We start from the raw sequence: 16,560 nt of genomic DNA on the forward strand, positions 1-16,560 counted from the left end.
TGAGGTGGGGGTGTAGACGGGGTGTACAGTGGTTGTAAGGTGTAGGCTGGGGACTGGCTGTGGGTCTGCAGGGTGTTGGGAGGTGGGGGACTCTCAGCAGGTCACTGGCTCCTGTGGTACTGTCAGTAAGATGCAAACAGCAGGACTCAGAGTATGAAGTAGTTGCTTTCCAAGTCCACATCAGTGGTTACTGGGGCACTGGGAGAGCTCAGACTTCTCAGAGCTTGTTGCAGTGATGAGGTTTCACCATGCATTTGCTCACCTGCTGCTGGCCCAGTGAAATCTCCCTCTTGGTAGCTCCCTCCAGCTCTGTGAGTGCAGCTGGATCTCATCTCAAAGCTGGGTTGTTCCTGCTGCCAGAAGTGCTGGTTTGGAGTCCCTCAGCTGAGATCAGCTAGTTCAGGTGTGTGCTGAAGTGTGTGTGACAACAAAACCTCCTTGTTCTGCTCTCCTTTGCCCATTTGCTGCCTCTTTACTGAGCCCCATCATTGCCTTTCCTTATGAAGTTATCACTTTTTCCCCAGCTCAGGTCCCTCTAAAGCCAACATTTCAGGTTAACATTGAGTACAACAGGAAAGTGTCACTAATGCTTCATTGGGCTTCCCAGTTTATTTTGCCTCTGCCTTTATTGTGCTTATGGGGCAGGAACTTTCTTCCACCTGGAGTGGCCTGAAGGACTTGGCTGGTTCTTTGCAAACTGCTTTTCGAGTGGTGCCTAAACTGGAGTTGGTTCTGGAGAGGAATGCAGTAGTTTTCAACCACGGGCTTTGTTGGATGCTTTTGGATTGGGTTTTCTTTTCAGCAGGGCCTAAGAATAACTTCACTGTTTGAATGTGGAGGAGAAGCTTGTGGGAGGTGGATTGAGCAGCCAGATTCCCATTTGGAAAGCGAGGAGGGTTAACATCCTTGCTCCTCATTTCCTTAAAGCAAGAGATCATGTTCACCTTTGGTGGCAGGAGTGGGGTTGTGACTGTTGCCAGCTGCAGTCCCTCTGTGGGCTGGGCTTGTTTGCCCTTGGTGTTAAAAACTTAACAGTAGAGATGTGGGTTCAGGGTGGAAGCAGTGTGTTGGGAATCAGCCTGGGAGGCTTGTAGGGATTCCTGGGCTTCTCTCAGTGTGTTCTTTCTGTTCCTAGGAGCTGCTTGGGAAGTGAGAAGTGGGAGGCTATTTTAGTACCCGATAGACCTCTCACTGCTTTGAGAGCTTGAATGCAGCCACAAGTTGCCCTAAATACCTGCCAGTGCTTTGGTTCTACCTAAGTGTGGGACGTTCAACACTTCCTCTGCTTTTTGGCACTTGCCTGTCAACCAAGTGTAAAACATCATCATGGCCACCTCAGTCACTGCTTAGCCAAGCCAGGCCTCCAGTTATTTTAATCTTTCCTTGTAAATCAATCCCTCCAGCTGCTTCACTGGATTTTCCTGAATGCCTTCCAATTTGCCAATATCCTTCTGATACCCAAGAGCTTGGAGCTGGCCATGCTTTGCAGCAGGACTTCCCCTCCCTGCTCTCCATCTGTTCGGATTAGGAGGAGGAAAAGCTTCACGCAAACTTGGTGAACACATTCAATCTCCCACTTGCCATTTGTCTTTTGCTGTAGCTTAACTCTTCCCTGTTGAGGGGGACTTCTAACATTAATCTCTATTTATTGCTTCCATTTCTGTTGCCCAGGGTTCCTTAGTTCCCAGTTTTCTCCATCAGTTCCCACTCATGGAGCTCCCACTTTGTGCTCTGATTTCTTTCCCTCTCTTTGTGATTTATGGAGGTGTCAGGTGAAAACAAACTTGCTCTTGAGCCTTGCTGAGCCCACCTTGGTACGTTGTGAGTGGTGTTACTCATTTTAAGCTGGTTGCTGGTTCCTAGTCTGGCCTAGCTTGGAAGCACTGTTCTCAAATGGAGTTTGTGAACGTGGCATGGGGCAGGCAGAAGATTCCCCTCTCCCCCTTGGAAAGATAGGGAAGTTTGAGAGAGAAAGTGCATGGGTGATGGTTGGGAGGAAGAAATCAAATCCTCCTTCCATCCTCCTTGGGCTGGTTTCATGTGGTGAGGCAGCCAGGAGGAACTGGCACAGCCTCACCCGGAACCAGCTGCTGCCTCTTGATGATGGAACCATTTTAAACTGGTTTAGTAAAAGGCTCCAGTTGTGGCAGCCTCGTGGTGCTGGGGTCTGTAGCTGAGGATCTCTGGGATGGATTTGGTTTCGGTCTCATGTTCTGCTGCATCATGTGTGGAGCTTTCTCACAGCCTGTTTGGGTTTATTTATCCTTATCTTATCCCCTTCTTAGGGCCTTTTTTGACTTTCCCTTCTTTCTTCAACATTCCCAGCACCAAGAATTGAGGCCAGATCCCCAAAACTGCTCTTCCCTCATTTAGCAGCCAACTACGAGGCGTTTGGAGAGGAAATGTTGGGAGCAGATAGACCTGGGGACCTGTTGCTTCCTAGAACTTCATTAAGTATTTCCCCCCACCTTTTAATCTAGTTTCTTGGTTTTGGTTTCAAGGAGCTTGTAGTACAGAGGGTGAATGCTGTGTAGGCTGAGCAAGGATGTAAGCCAGGGGCTGAGTTTCCCTGGGGAGCTGGAAAAGGGCTTTGTTTTGTGCAGAGGTGTGTAGGAAGCTGCCTATAATGACTGAAACAAAAGCACATTTATAGCCTGGCTTCCTTTGGTATATAAACCTGAGGGTTTAATCAGCCTTTGCATCACAATAACTGTCACATCTTTCTGTCTGGCTGATGAATTCCTACATAGGAATTCCCAGTGAGTTCCGCTTGAAGTCAGAGAATCCCAGACTGGTTTGTGTTGAAGGGAGCTTAAAGTTCACCCAGTTTCAACCCCCTGCCATGGGCATGAACACATTAGAGCAGGTTAATCCAAGCCTCTGTGTCCAACCTGGCCTTGAATACGGTCAGGGATGGGGCAGCCAAAGCTTCTCCATTCAGCCCATTCCAGTGTTCCACCACCCTCATAAGGAAGAGCTTCTGCCTAAGAGCTCAGCTCAATCTCCCCTCTGGCAGGTTCAAGCCATTCCCCTTGTCCTGTCCCTTTAGACCCGTGTCCAAAGCCCCTCTCCAGGTTTCTTGTAGCCCCTTTAGGCACTGGAGCTGCTCTAAGGTCTCCCCTTAAGGAGCCTTCTTCAGGCTGAACAGCCCCAGCTCTCCGCCTGTCTTCATAGTCTTTAGCAAATCTTTTCATTCTGCTCCTTCTCTGCTTCTTTGAATCCAAAAAAGTCAGGTTTTAACCAGTGTGTGGCCTTAATTCTGCCAGCAGAAGCACTGGGACAGGAGCCTGAGGCTGTCTCCATGTCCTCAGCCCTCCTCCAAGCCACGCACACACAGGTGGACAAGCTGCAGGAGCAGGCTATGGAGCACAGCAATGCTGAAGGACGCCAGGATTTCCTTATTTACAGCCCTCGGAGATGCTGGTGTCCACAGAGGTTCCTCTCCAAGCCAGTGGTTGATGTTCATGCACTGGGGTTTGTTCTCCCTCCTCAGAGCTGGTATTTACAGCGTGTTTTGCTGCAATTAGTCTTGGCGCGTGGGGGTTTGGCTTAATTCCTTCTCTGCAGTTCAATTTCACAATCTTCCAAGAGGCTTCTTGCCTTTTTCTTCCCCACACACACCTGGTGGGGCACGTGCTGCTGCACAAGCCAGGCCTCCAGTAGCCTTTGTAGGGCTTGGTTTGACATTTGCTTTTGAAACGTGATGAATTCAGCGCCTAAACCGGCTCCAGCAGTGTGGTTTCACCCAGGAGGAACCGGATTTTAGTGCAGGTTAAGGCTTTAGCAGAGTGGGATTTTTCTGGCTTGCACCTCTTCCCTCTGAAGTTCTTTGCCAGTGAGAGGCCAAGTTGGCTGGGATGGATTTCCCTACCTCCACATCACCCTTTTGCTGCTGTGGGTGAGCAGGAGTTGCTGGGCCATACTGGGACAAGCACAAATCTGAGCTCGCAGGCAACAGCAGCCACGTATTGAAGTTCCTTGCTGAAAGCAATGCATTTTACACCTCAGAGCAGCTTCCAGTGTCTGAAGGGGGCTACAAGGATGCTGGAGAGGGACCTGCATCAGGGACTGGAGCAATAGGAAAAGGGGTGATGGGTTCACACTGAAACAAGGGAAGTTCAGGTTGGAGATAAGGCAGAAGCTCTTCCCTGGGCGGGTGCTGAGGTGCTGGCACAGGGTGCCCAGAGAAGCTGTGGCTGCCCCATCCCTGGCAGTGTTCAAGGCCAGGTTGGACACAGGGGCTTGGAGCAAGCTGCTCTAGTGGAAGGTGTCCCTGCCTGTGGCAGGGGGTTAGAGCTGGATAAGCTTAAGATCCTTCGGAACCCAAAGCATTCCATGACTTGGCTCCTGGGGAGCAGCATGGGGATTGGAATCGGTTGATGCTCTTCTTGCAGGAGCAATCCCATGGGGAGCCTGCAGCGGTCTGGAATGCTGCTGCCATGTCCCACCCTGGTGTGAGGGGAGAAAGCAGCGGTAGAGATGCGGTGCCAGCCGTTGCAAGCTGGTTCATGAATAAACAAAGCTCCTCTGCCAGCAACGGGCCGTGCTACCCACTGCAGCTCTGCAGAGCTCTGAGCTCTCTTTGTGAGCCCCAGCCACTGAAAAGCCCTGCAAGAGGAGCTCTGCAAAGACGTTTCCTTCCCACTCTCCCATAGGAAAAGGATGTTTCAGCTCCTTAAGGATGACATGCAAGTTGGTTGTGGGACACCCAGAAAAGCTGTGGCTGCCTCATCCCGGCAGTGTTCAAGGCCAGGTTGGATGGGGCTTGGAGCAGCATGCTCTAGTGGAAGGTGCCTCTGCTTTCAGGTCCCTTCCAGCCCAGACCACTCTGGGATTCCGTGCCTGGAGTTCCAGAGAGAATAAAGCTGCAGAGTTCCCTTTTCCCTGCCCTTTGGGGATGTGTTGCTGTTAGCAGAGCCTCTTGCACAGCTTTTTGTGTGCTTTAAGAATGTTTTCAGCCCTGGCTGGTGGAGATCTTGCTCTGGATGCCATTGTTACTATGTAAAATAATAAGAATAATCGTAAAAAGCAGTTTTTCAGACTTCAGTGTATTAAAGACTTGGCCAAATGCACTTGGCAGGGAATAAGCAATGCCCAAAGGAGTGTATTTCTACCTGTTAAAGTGACTGTACCGAGCTGTCTTATGCCCTTTAACTGTTTCCAAAGTGAGCAAAGCAGGCTTGGAGCAGAACCCAGCTTTTGGGGTTTTGTGCCAAAAAGCTCTTGTTGGTGCTGAGTGTGCTGTGAGGAAGGGAACAAATGTTCAGCTCACGAAGCAGTTAACGTTTGCCATCATTTAAAGCAGGCAGTGTTTAAAATAGACCCGTTTCTGGTCGTGTCCAGGGCTGAAGATGCTGGAAAATCCTTCAGAGCTCCGAAAGGGAGGTTGAATTGCAGCTGCAGAACTTGAAGGAGGTTGTGTGCAGGGAGGGAAAGCTTTGCCAATTGAATCCTGCAGTGAAATGTGGAGTTTACCTTTTGCTGTTCTCATTGCAGTGGGATCTGAAGGAAGGCTCTGGCAGCCCCTGCTCCTTCCGCTCTTCCAGTGGTAGGAACAGTGCCTTTACTTCTGTGTTTGGAGTGTTGATAAAGCCGAGCTGGATGAGGAGATGAGAACCAAAGGCAGATTGTCACCAGGGCTGACAGCACCTGGGTGCCAGGGCTCCTGGAATTAACTGTTGGGTCCTGAAAACTGAAAGCAGAGTGAAGCATCCCCTAGCACAGGGGAGATTTACTGTATAGAAACAGGGCTGAGGAGGTTTATCTGTAGCCTCAATGGGATTAGAAGCTTTTACATGGCAGAGACACTGCTACAGACCTGGAGGGTTTATATGAGAGCGAGCGTTGCTCATCATCCAGATCCACGCTCTGACCCAGCCACGTGCACAGTGAACATGACAAAACGTGATTGTTTGGGGCTTTTGGAACATGAGCCTGAGTGTGTTGGCAGTGCTTTAGTGAGTAAGTATGTTTTCATGGAATCCCAGCCTGGTTTGTGTTGGAAGGGACCTTAAAGCTCATCCAGTTCCAACCCCCTGCCATGGGCAGGGATACCTTCCACTAGTCCAAGTTGCTCCAAGCCCCATTCATGTGGATGTTCTTCACGTTTCTACCCCACATTGCTTTCTTTGCTTTTGGGCAAGCTCTGTCTTTTCAATGCACACAGAGTGCCTGTGTGTATGATCCACCTTTAGGCTGCTGTATCCTTCATCTGTGCAAGATTTCAGGTTGAATTATGTCAGTTAGCCAGGAAATCATTGCTGTGTTCAGTGCTAAACCACAATCATTCCAAGGCGGAATGCAGCTTGAGTTAAACAACTCACAATAATGTCCCACATTTCTAGACATTGCTTAGATTTGGAATATTTCTTGCTCCCTTCTGATTTTAGGGCTCACATATCAAGTAATGACACCGTAAAACGTGTGTGCCTCGGAATGCTAAATAAATAGAAATGGCCAAATAGGATGTAAATAATAACAAGGTGGGACAAAATATTTCTACTTTATGGGCATGCACACGTACAGGAGCTTCAGGTCTCACTGGCTTCTCTCCCACTGGTGCTATTTTGGTTACTTTAATTCATTGGTAAGAGCTTTATCCATAGGTAGTCGCTTACGGAAGAGTCTCTTCTGGGCTGAACTCCACTCGGCATTGACCTTGCTCTTCCCCTCACACCCCATTGTGGGGACAACATGCCTAAGCTTGATTTGGGTTCTTATGTCCTGTTTTCAGCAAGTTTTTAACCCTCACTTCCATTGAAACAAAGGCTCTGAAGAGGCTGAATGATTCCAGGCAATGGGGCTCTGGTTTCTAGGGCATTTCCAACCTAATATCGTGCATTCTCTATGGCTTGTCATGGCTCTCATTATCTCTCCTCAGGAAGAAGCAGTGAATCTCTTAGGTTTTTCCTTCCTTCCTTAAACTTGAATTATTCCTCTCTCCTGTAGCAGCTCTCTTGCAATATGTTGGCCCTGCTGTGAAGAAGCACAGAGCTGAAGATGTATCACCACTCGTGAAGGAGCGACCCAAGAGCTTTAGTGCCAAGATCCAGAGGCTGCCTGCGTGTGTCTTGGAGTGTCTCTTTGCCCTGTGGTGTGCTGCAGACTCAAACCTGCTGGAAGCAGCTCTAGAAGCATTTCCTACCCAGTGATCTCTGCTTGGAGCCCCTGTGGGCTGCAAGGGTTTGGTTGGTTGTGGGTTAAAAGAGGAGAGAAAGGCTTTTTCCTTGGGGATGCTCCATCTAAGTGCTGCTCCATCTCTCTGTCAGGGTCTTGCAGGTTGGTCTCACCTTGTCCCTTAGAGTAAATACCTTAGGGACATCTGTAGAGCCCATCTTTCTTTTCCAGAAGCTAAGAGAGGAAGAACTTTGGCATATGAGGGATTGGATGATGATATAGAGATGGTCTTTCTCCATCTTCTTGCCTGGGGAAGTTGTTGACTTGCTGGTTTATGTTGGATTGTGTCTCATGTGCATCAAAGGCTTCAAAACCTTTTGGATGGATGCCTTTTCCTAGCAGAAATCTGATACTTGGCACCTAAGGAGAAACCTTGCCTGTGTTAAAGCATGTTTTGCCAAGCTACGGCTGCTTCGGTGGTGTTTGGCATGGGTAACTTGAAGGAGGTGTTTGGAGAGCAGCAGCTACTTCTCTCTTAGGAATCTGGCCATAAAAGGAGGAGCAGGAGGATGTGTGCTGGTAGGGCAATGAGATCTGGCCTTCTCCCACCCTAAAACCCCATGAGGTGCTCACAAGGCACCTCAATAGTGTCCCTCAGGTCAATGTCCCTGAGCAGAAGGACCTTCTGAAGATGGTTCTGCATCGTTGAAGCTTCTTGTGCTTGGTCTTGCTTGCTCTTTCCTCTGTTCTGCACAGATATCTCAGGTTAGATATAAGGAAGAAGTTCTTTACTGTGAGGGTGGTGAGACACTGGCACAGGGTGCCCAGAGAAGTGGTGAATGCTCCATCCCTGGCTGTGTTCAAGGCCAGGTTGGATAGAGCTTTGGGTGACACGGTCTATGGTCATCCCTGTCCATGGGAAGGGGTTAGAGCTGGATAATCTTAAGGTCCTTTCCAACCCAAACCATTCTGTGCTTCCATTTTCCTTCTTTCTGTGCTGCCTGTGATGTGGAGGCAGTGCCGTGGCTCAGCTGGGGCCCAGCTGTGCTAAGATGACATGAGACTCTTCAGCACCTTGCTCTGAAGTCCAAGCAGGAGGCCAGATCTGATCTGGAGGCTGGCCAGCGCGAGGAGGCTCTCGGACAATGGAGCTTCTATGATGGGTTTTATCCTCCTCATGGCTCTTTTTGTTATGGTAACAGTCAGCTCCTTACTGTTTATAAGAGGCTTATAAACAGTGGAAGTCGTGTGCTTGGGAGGACTGGTGGGAGCTGGGCTGGGAGAAGCCTTCTGCTGGCTGGAGCTCTCAGGCAAGGGGGGTTGCTGCTCTCACTGCAGGGGAAAAGCTTTCCTGGCCTCACTGAAGTCACTCATAGCTGATGTGCTGCTTTGGGGCCAGGTTTTAAGGCCCTTGCAAGGGCGAAGGGAGGGTGTAGCACATCTCTGATGTATTCCATCTCTTTAGGGATGCTCTTGTGGAAAGGGGATCCTCCCCAAGCTTTGCAGCAGTGCTGAACACCCAGAAAGGTACAGTCAGATGGTAAAGGGCTGGACTTTGCTTTCACCCTGTGCTGTAGGTTAACTTGTAATGACTTGTTAAATACTGTCTGTCTGTTGGAGATTTACTTCCAGCCGGTTCCTTGCCAATATTCCAGTTTATACAGTTGGGTTTGCTTTATCAAGCTTATAAAGCAGAAGGGTGTTATGCCTCTAAAGCAGATTTTATAGGGCTGGCTTTTGGCAATTTTTAGCTCTCTTGTAGCTTTCTGGTTACAAAGCAAACATTCTCCCTCCTTCTTTCACACCCCAAAATAACTTGAAAGGCAAAGCCTAGGACTAACAGCAGCCTGCACTAAGCTCCGTGGTGGCCTCTCCCTGTAAAACTTAACACCTTTTGCCATGGCTTTGGGTGTATAATAGCTGCTGGTAGTCAGATGGAGCTCTGGGCACCCAAAGGTGCAGAACAGGCTCTGTTCCTAACTCCCTGCAGGCACCTAATTTAGCTGGGAGAGTCACCAGGGGAAATTAGGTGCCAATTGACTTCACAAAGCATCTAGAAGCAGGTTGGGCACCGAGCCCTGTGTCTTGGAGAACAAACCCTGCCCTAAGGAAGCCTGAATGTTCAAGTGACTCGTGTTTTTTTTAAAGGAAGAACTTGCCATGTTTGTTTTTATCCCACTTTCTGATGGATTCTGATGCTCTGAATCATCACTGCAGTGTCCCACGTTAATCCAGGGTAGCGCAGGCAGCTCCAACGCTAAACCCCAGCCTGATGCTGGGTTCCCTTCCTGCCTTTTCTGGGTGCTGCTCCCAGCTTATTCAGAGCACCGTGTGCTGAATATTCATGTGGCTGGGCAGGAAGCTGGAGGCAAGAGCTGTTAATGGCTGCACTTAGACAAATAATAAAGAGCCTTTCCTGGAACACTCTCAAAGCAACATGTTTCCTTCCTTGCATTTTAGTGGCAAATCTCGGACTATTTTTGCGAGCTTGGGGCAGTGCCTTGTGCTTCCTTCTCTTTTTTTGGCTAGCAGAGTGGAAATGGCTCTCAGCCTGACTGCTTTTTCCCTTGGCCTTCCCAAAAAAGCCGTCTGGGGTTTGATTGAATCCAACCTCTCTTCCCATTCCAGCTCCCAGTGGCAATTCCACGTTCTGCCTGGAGTCTGCCTGCGCTCCTGCATCTTCTCCCGTAGTCAGATGTGTTTCACAGCACAGATCCTGTGCAGCCATCTATAATGATCTAATTTATTGTGGGTTTATCTCCTCTTCCCAGTAGCAGTGTCCTTGGGGCTTGGGCTGGTGTCTTGAGCACTATTTGTGTGTGAATAGGCTTGTTTGTATTGCGGCTTGGGTTGTTAATGCTCCTGGCATGGCTCCCAGGTCTCACCCAAGTTATCCAAATGGAGCTGGGATGGCCTTGCCACTCATTAGTCTCCCGGAATGAATCCCATGGAGCTCAGGCTCATCAAAAGTTAACTCCTAGCTCTGTTTTACCTTCTTTTTTTTGCATGAAAGTGCTGAAGTAGAAGTACTGAGGAGCACAGTGAATGGATCAAGGAGAAGGAGCTCTGCCTGCCATTGGTGTAGCAGTACCCAGGTAGCAAAGACCTCTCTCTTTTGGAGGATCGTTTTAACAGCACCATTTGTGATCCAGTTCTGCTTCTCCTCCTGCTGACTGCTGAGCACTGGAGTTTCCCTATGGAAGTTACAGCCCTCCCTGCATCCTCTGCTCTTTACCCTACTCAGTATCCCGGGACAATTGCAAACAGGTTCTCTATTGCCTGTTGCTTGAAAGACATCTCAGATTTAGCTGCACCTTGGCTTGGACTTGCTCCTGCAGGCCTGAGGCTCGTGTCTGTGATGGGTTTTACACCTGATTGTCAAGGTACTTTGTAAACCAGTTGTAATCTATGGCAGTACGTGTCCTGCAGTGAGACGGGGCAGGGCGGATGCACTGAACCATCCCGGTGTCCTCTTTATGCCTGCAGGTGTTGCCCATCTGCTTCCCTCCTGCTGTAACTCAGCCATGGAAAACTGAGGCTGAAATTCCCTAAAATGCCCCTTTTCACAACTGGTTGTTCTTTTGGAGGCTGAAAATCAGGAGGGGGAAATGAGGAGCCCTTTTGTTTCTGCCCCTTTCACTGACACTCTTAACTTGCAGGGCAAGTCCTTTCTCTTTATGTCCCCATCTATAGCACTTTTCTTTCTTCCAACCCATTCTGCAGCTCATCCTTCACTCAGGTCCTCCCAGGTGAGTAAATGTTAGCAAGAGAGAGATGTCAGTCAGCAGAACGTGCAGTTTGCTTTGGTTTTCTGTTCTTTAAGCCCATTTTTAGGAGGTTGCTCTGCAGCTCTCTTGGGTTTGCCTCATGGTTGGTGCAACCTTGAGCTTTAATTTTGTGGTTGCATTAATGTAAAGTTATGGTTTATTCCTATAAATCCTAAGGCTAACATGTGCTTGTGCTGGTGTATCAGTAAGTGTGCTCGTGCTGGAGGCTGGACCTGCTCTGGCAACGTGAAGCACAACTATTTTAGCTTCTGCCCAAGCGTTCAATGGGATGTGAAGTATTTCAGCTTCTCCTGCAAGGCACAGGGACAGGAGTGTCAGGCAGCAGCATTCCTGCAGGAACAACGGTCACATGCAAGTACAATAGAGCCTTATTTTTAGAGCATTTTTCATACCAGCTCTATCCCCCAACGTTCAGCAGAGCTAATGGCTTGGGAGTGTCACAGAACCACAGCTGGGTTTGGGATGAAGGTGCCTTAAAGCTCATCCATTTCCAACCCGCTGCCATGGGCAGGGACCCTTTCCACTAGAGCAGCTTGCTCCAAGCCCCTGTGTCCAACCTGGCCTTGAGCACTGCCAGGGATGGGGCAGCCACAGCTTCTCTGGGCACCCTGTGCCAGCGCCTCAGCACCCTCACTGGGAAGAGCTTCTGCCTAAGAGCTCATCTCAGTCTCCCCTCGGGCAGGTTCAAGCCATGACCCTTGTCCAAAGCCCCTCTCCAGGGCCTTTTTTAGCCCCTTTAGGCCACCATCGTCTGGACATAGGAGGGTAAGAGCCCCAGCAGCATCCTCAGAGGGGATGAGGTGCCAGTTGCTTGTGTCTTTGGCAGAGCAGGAGAGGCCTGACTCAAGAGTTACAGATCGTGGCTTGAGGCTGCTCCAGACCTCAGCTCCTTGTCAGGAATTCAGCTGGAACACTCTATAAGAGCTTCAGCAGCACCAACCCCACACTTCTTGTACCTGGATCCTGGTGTTAGTCAGCCTACACTGGGGTGTAGGATACTTGTGGTAACATGGAAGTGTTGCTGTAGGTGACTTCCTAAAGACAATGAAGAGCCTGACTGTGGCCTTCCCTGTGGCATCAAGCTGCCAGCCATACCCATGACTTGTCTTGTGGCTATGGGGATATCTCAGAAGCCAAACTAGTGCATTTGGAAGGATAAGGAGCATCTTGGATTGAAAAGATCCCTGAATGTGCTTTCAAAACCACATTTCCTGCTTCTCTTGTCTCTTCATAAACTGTTTCCAAATTGAAGTTTGTCAAATGGGTTCCATGAGGTGCCAACACACTTCCTGGGGGAAATCCTGTTCAGGAAGGCTGCTCTTTCATTGCTGCTGTTGATGCATGTAATACGTCTAATTCCTTTTAAGGGACTTAAAATATTACCCCTAGGTGTCTGTCTAGACTAGGATAATGGGCTTAGTTTTTTTCTTAATGGCTTAGTTAACATGCTTTGGGACCACTTCAGTTTATGGAGTGATGTACCAGGGGGACAGTAGCATATGGGCTGGCTTGAGTAGCTGCAGGAAGAATGGAACTTGGAAAGAAGGGGAAATTTTGGGTTCTGAGGTAAGTAAAATCCCTTCTCCTCAGCTGGGGGCCCAGGCAAGTTCTTCATTGCAAACAGAGGATCTGATGAGCAGCTCAGTTTGGGTGAGAAGAGCTTCTGCCTCAGAGCTCATCTCAGTCTCTCCTCTGGCAGGTTAAAGCCATTCCCCTTGTCCTGTCCCTGCATCCCTTGTCCAGAGCCCCTCTCCAGGTTTCTTGGAGCCCCTTCAGGCACTGGAGCTGCTCTCAGGTCTCCCCTTCAGGAGCCTTCTCTTCTCCAGGCTGAACCAGCCCAGCTCTTTCAGCCTGGCTCCAGAGCAGAGCTGCTCCAGCCCTCGCAGCATCTCTGTGGCCTTCTCTGGCCTTGCCCCAACAGCTCCATGTCCCTCTTGTGCTGCTGGCCCAGAGCTGGATCAGGACTGCAGGGGGGTGTCTCACAGAGTGCAGTAAAGGGGCAGGATCCCTTCCCTGTGCTGCTGCTCGTGCTCTGGGGGTGCAGCCCAGCACACGGGGGTAGTTCTAGGCTCAAGCCCACACTGAAGCCAGGTCATGGGAAGAGCCCCTCATCTCCTGGAAGCTATCACAACACGTGCCTCCTGTGTCAGCTCAGTGTGAGCCCAGCATCCTGGCATGCACTGAGCTGCTCCACAGAACATTTCTCATTTATCTCTGTGCTAGCAATAGGAAGAGGCGATGTCCCAACAAATCAAGGAGGAGATTAACTTCAGGAAGAAGCTGTCATAGCTCTGTTAGCGCTGACACTCTGGATTAGCAGTGCTGCACGACTGACTGGTCAAGTGTGCCCTTTGGCTGGGCTCTGCTTGTCCCTCTTCACAACCATCCCCTTGTGATGCTGCAGTTGCTTTGATGAGGAGTTAAAGCTGCGGTTGAAGGTGGGACTGAGATCCACAGCAGAGCAGATGCTCTCTTGGATGCAAAGCTCATGTTTATTCTGTTTTCCCCCATGCTGTGCCTGCTCCAGAGGAGTTGCTCTCGTTGAGAGCACTGCTGTATACAAGTAGGCTTCAGGAAATCTGTGCTCTTAAATACCCTGTGCAAGCTCCAAGGGGTGTCTGATTATCAGCACAACACACACTGGAGACCGCTGTGAAGTGTGGCTTCAGCTTCCCTTCTTTTACAGCCAGCCTAGAGGTCGTTTGCATGAGTTAATAAGGCAAAAGAGACAGAAAACACACACAGGCTCTTGGAGCACAGTGTATTTGGGTTGAAAATGGCTTTTCAGCTCTCCCTGAGACAGCAGCAGCTTGTCAGGGCCGTGCTGACAGAACTTGGAAGCACGCTTCAGTAATCTGTCTGCATTTCTTCCCTTCACCTTGCTGTTTCCAACATGCTGAAACTCATCAAAGCAGTGAAATACTGTCCTGCCGCTGCAGGAAGAGGAATGGGAATGTGCTCCCAGTATCCAATCAGCTGCTTATTCTGCCTGTTCTTCAGAATAGAATTTATTGAAGCAATTTATCCTGCCTAAATGTGACATAAATCTGAGCACATGTATGTACATACCAGGCATAGGCAGTAGTGAATGAGCAGCTAAATCTTGCTCTAAGGAATGAGTGAATCCTCCTGATGCTTTGCAAGATCAAGTAAACGGAGGGCTTTGCAATGGGCTGCTCTTGGGTTTTAATGGAGCTGCTTGTTAGGACCTCAGAAGTCACCTGCAGGCAGCCCTGGTTTGTTTTCCTGCTCTCTGTTTTAGGTAGTGTTATCAGAGCATGGGGACTGACAGCTCCTCTGGTTCTTTAATTTCTCTACTAGCTTTTATATGCGTTGGAAGCACAGAATAGAATAGGATCAACCAGGTTGGAAAAGACCTTTAAGATCAATCCCAACCATTCTCAGCACTGCCAAGGCCACCACTAACGCATGGCACTGAGAGCCTTGTCTCCAAGGTGTGTGAGCACTTGCAGGGACGGTGACTGCAGCCCTGCCCTGGGCAGCCTGTTCCAATGCCTGAGCACCCTCTGGGGAAGGAATTGTTCCTCAGCTCCATCTAAACCTGCCCTGGTGCAGCTTGAGGCCATTTCTTCTTGTCTCATCCCTTGGGAGCAGCCCCTTCATGGCTCCATCGTCCTGTCAGGCAGTAGAGAGCGGTAAGGTCCCTCTGAATAGGATGTAGAGAGACCCTGAGGTTCTTCATGTTGGGGAAGGCTTGGGCTGCTCGGGTAAGGGCAGATCCCTGACCTGTGTAATTAAGCCAGCCCAGGGTTGGCTGCTCTGTGAGATCCAGCACCCTCCCTCCATTATAATTCCTCTGCTTGTTTAACAATCAGATTTGTTTGTGGCTGGAATAAGCGCATCCTCAACCTCATCCCACGCACCTGAGCTTAAATGTAGGAGGGTGATTTAAGCACTCTTCAAACACTTCCAGAACTGGCCTCACTTTGACAGCAAGAGGCATTGTAACTGTCCTTTAACGTCTGGTGACTTTGCTGCTCTCAGCACCACAGCTCTTAACCTGGAGCTGCTTCATCGAGTCGCAGACTGGTTTGGGCTGGAAGGGACCTTAAAGCTCCTCCAGTTCCAACCCCTTGCCACGGGCAGGGACACCTTCCACTGGAGCGGGTTGCTTCAAGCTCCATTCAGCCTGGCCTTGTTCTTCCCTATGAGGGTGCTGAGGCGCTGGCACGGGGTGCCCAGAGAAGCTGTGGCTGCCCCATCCCTGGCAGTGTTCATGGCCAGGTTGGAGCAAGCTGCTCTAGTGGAAGGTATCCCTGCCTGTGGCAGGGAGTTGAAACTGGATGAGCTTTAAGGTCCTTTCCACCCCAACCCATTCTATGATTCTATGTTCCTGGCCACCTTTATTGCCTTTATCCTTACACTTGTCCTGTACAAGGGAGCGTTTTGGCTGCTCGCCTGTTCCATTTGTGAGAGGGCTCTTCCTCCTTTGGGAGCTTGTGTTTGTATAGGCCCTGGAGTTTTCCTTGCTAAATCCACCCATAGGCCAGGGTTGTGGAGATCTTTCCTCTTCTTGCAGGAGAAGACCTGGCAGCTACTTACAGCTTTTGGTTGTTGCTTTGTGTGCTGCGGCCAAGCCAGTGCTCAGAGAGGGGAATCCCCCCTTCCCCCTTGTAGTCACCCATTTTAGCTGCTTTAGCACATGGTAATACAAGAATAATCTTGTTTTCAAGCCCTAAGTGATGTCTGTGCCTCTTCAATCCAAGCAGAAGGGGAGTATTTGCTGTCCCTCAGCATTCCCCCTCCGCTGTTACGTCGCATTCTTGGAGCACTTTCTCATATGGCTCCTAAAAATAACAACCCCTCCCCAGCCTCTCGAGCTGCTCGGTGCGTGTGTGACTGGTTAGAAAGGCAAAAAAGGGCCCTCAAAAGGGCTTTGTGGCCACGTTTGGGTTTCAGTTCTGCTCTTGCCTGCAGCGAGCTGACATGTGTCACTGGAGCCAAGTGCCGAGGAAGAGATGCTGGAAGGGATGTGAAGAGCCGGAACGTGCTCGCAGAGGCAACCCCCTGAAGAGAAAGCATTTGCTTTGTTATGGCTTTTTAAAATCCTGCTATAAAGAGAGCAGTGGGGGGGGGGGGCAGCAGCATTTCTGGAGGTGGGGGGGGGTGACTTTATTTACTCTTGATTTCTTATTAATAAGGACAGCTTCACTTGTAGCATAATAGGAGTGAGTGTTTTGTTATCCTTGGCTATAAGCTGTGATAAACTACCCCTGCCATCAGCCTTGTAGTTTACCCACTAGGGAGCCAGATTATTGCCTTGTAAACCAGAGCACCACTCCTATAATCCCTTAATTAATTAAATGACAAATTTTAGTTCTCTCCCATTGAAAATATAACTTGTACATAGAGAGGACTTGGATTTATTTCATCGCTTCAAGCTCACGCTTTTTTTTTCCCCCTCTGTAGATTGTCTTTGCTTCTGTGTCTGTGCTTTCCTCAATGCCTCCATCTGGGGGGTGTTCCAGAGGTCTTTCCTATGCAGGGTGGTCCTGTGCTGGTGTAGAGTAGCTTCCAGTGTCTGAAGGGGGCTACAAGGATGCTGGAGAGGGACCTTCATCAGGGAGTGGAGCAATAGGACAAGGGGTGATGGGTTCAAACTGGAACAGGGAAAGTTCAGGTTGGAGATGAGGAA

General features: G+C 49.6%; 1 protein-coding gene across 1 annotated transcript in view; it reads left to right on the top strand.

Moving 5' to 3' along the window:
* Positions 1-8,128: 8,128 nt before the first annotated feature.
* The window catches only part of ATF7 (activating transcription factor 7), a 52,992-nt gene continuing 44,560 nt past the window's right edge, over positions 8,129-16,560 (top strand). Inside the window, exon 1 of the mRNA XM_057410359.1 lies at positions 8,129-8,311. The gene's annotated coding sequence lies outside the window, so the exon portion shown is untranslated. The remainder of the gene's footprint in view (positions 8,312-16,560) is intronic.

This window comes from Pezoporus wallicus, unplaced genomic scaffold (assembly GCF_028554395.1).
Source record: "Pezoporus wallicus isolate ANWC-B61680 ecotype Strahan unplaced genomic scaffold, APGP_CSIRO_Pwel_v1 contig_10711, whole genome shotgun sequence".
In the NCBI taxonomy this organism is placed as follows: Eukaryota; Metazoa; Chordata; class Aves; order Psittaciformes; family Psittacidae; genus Pezoporus; species Pezoporus wallicus.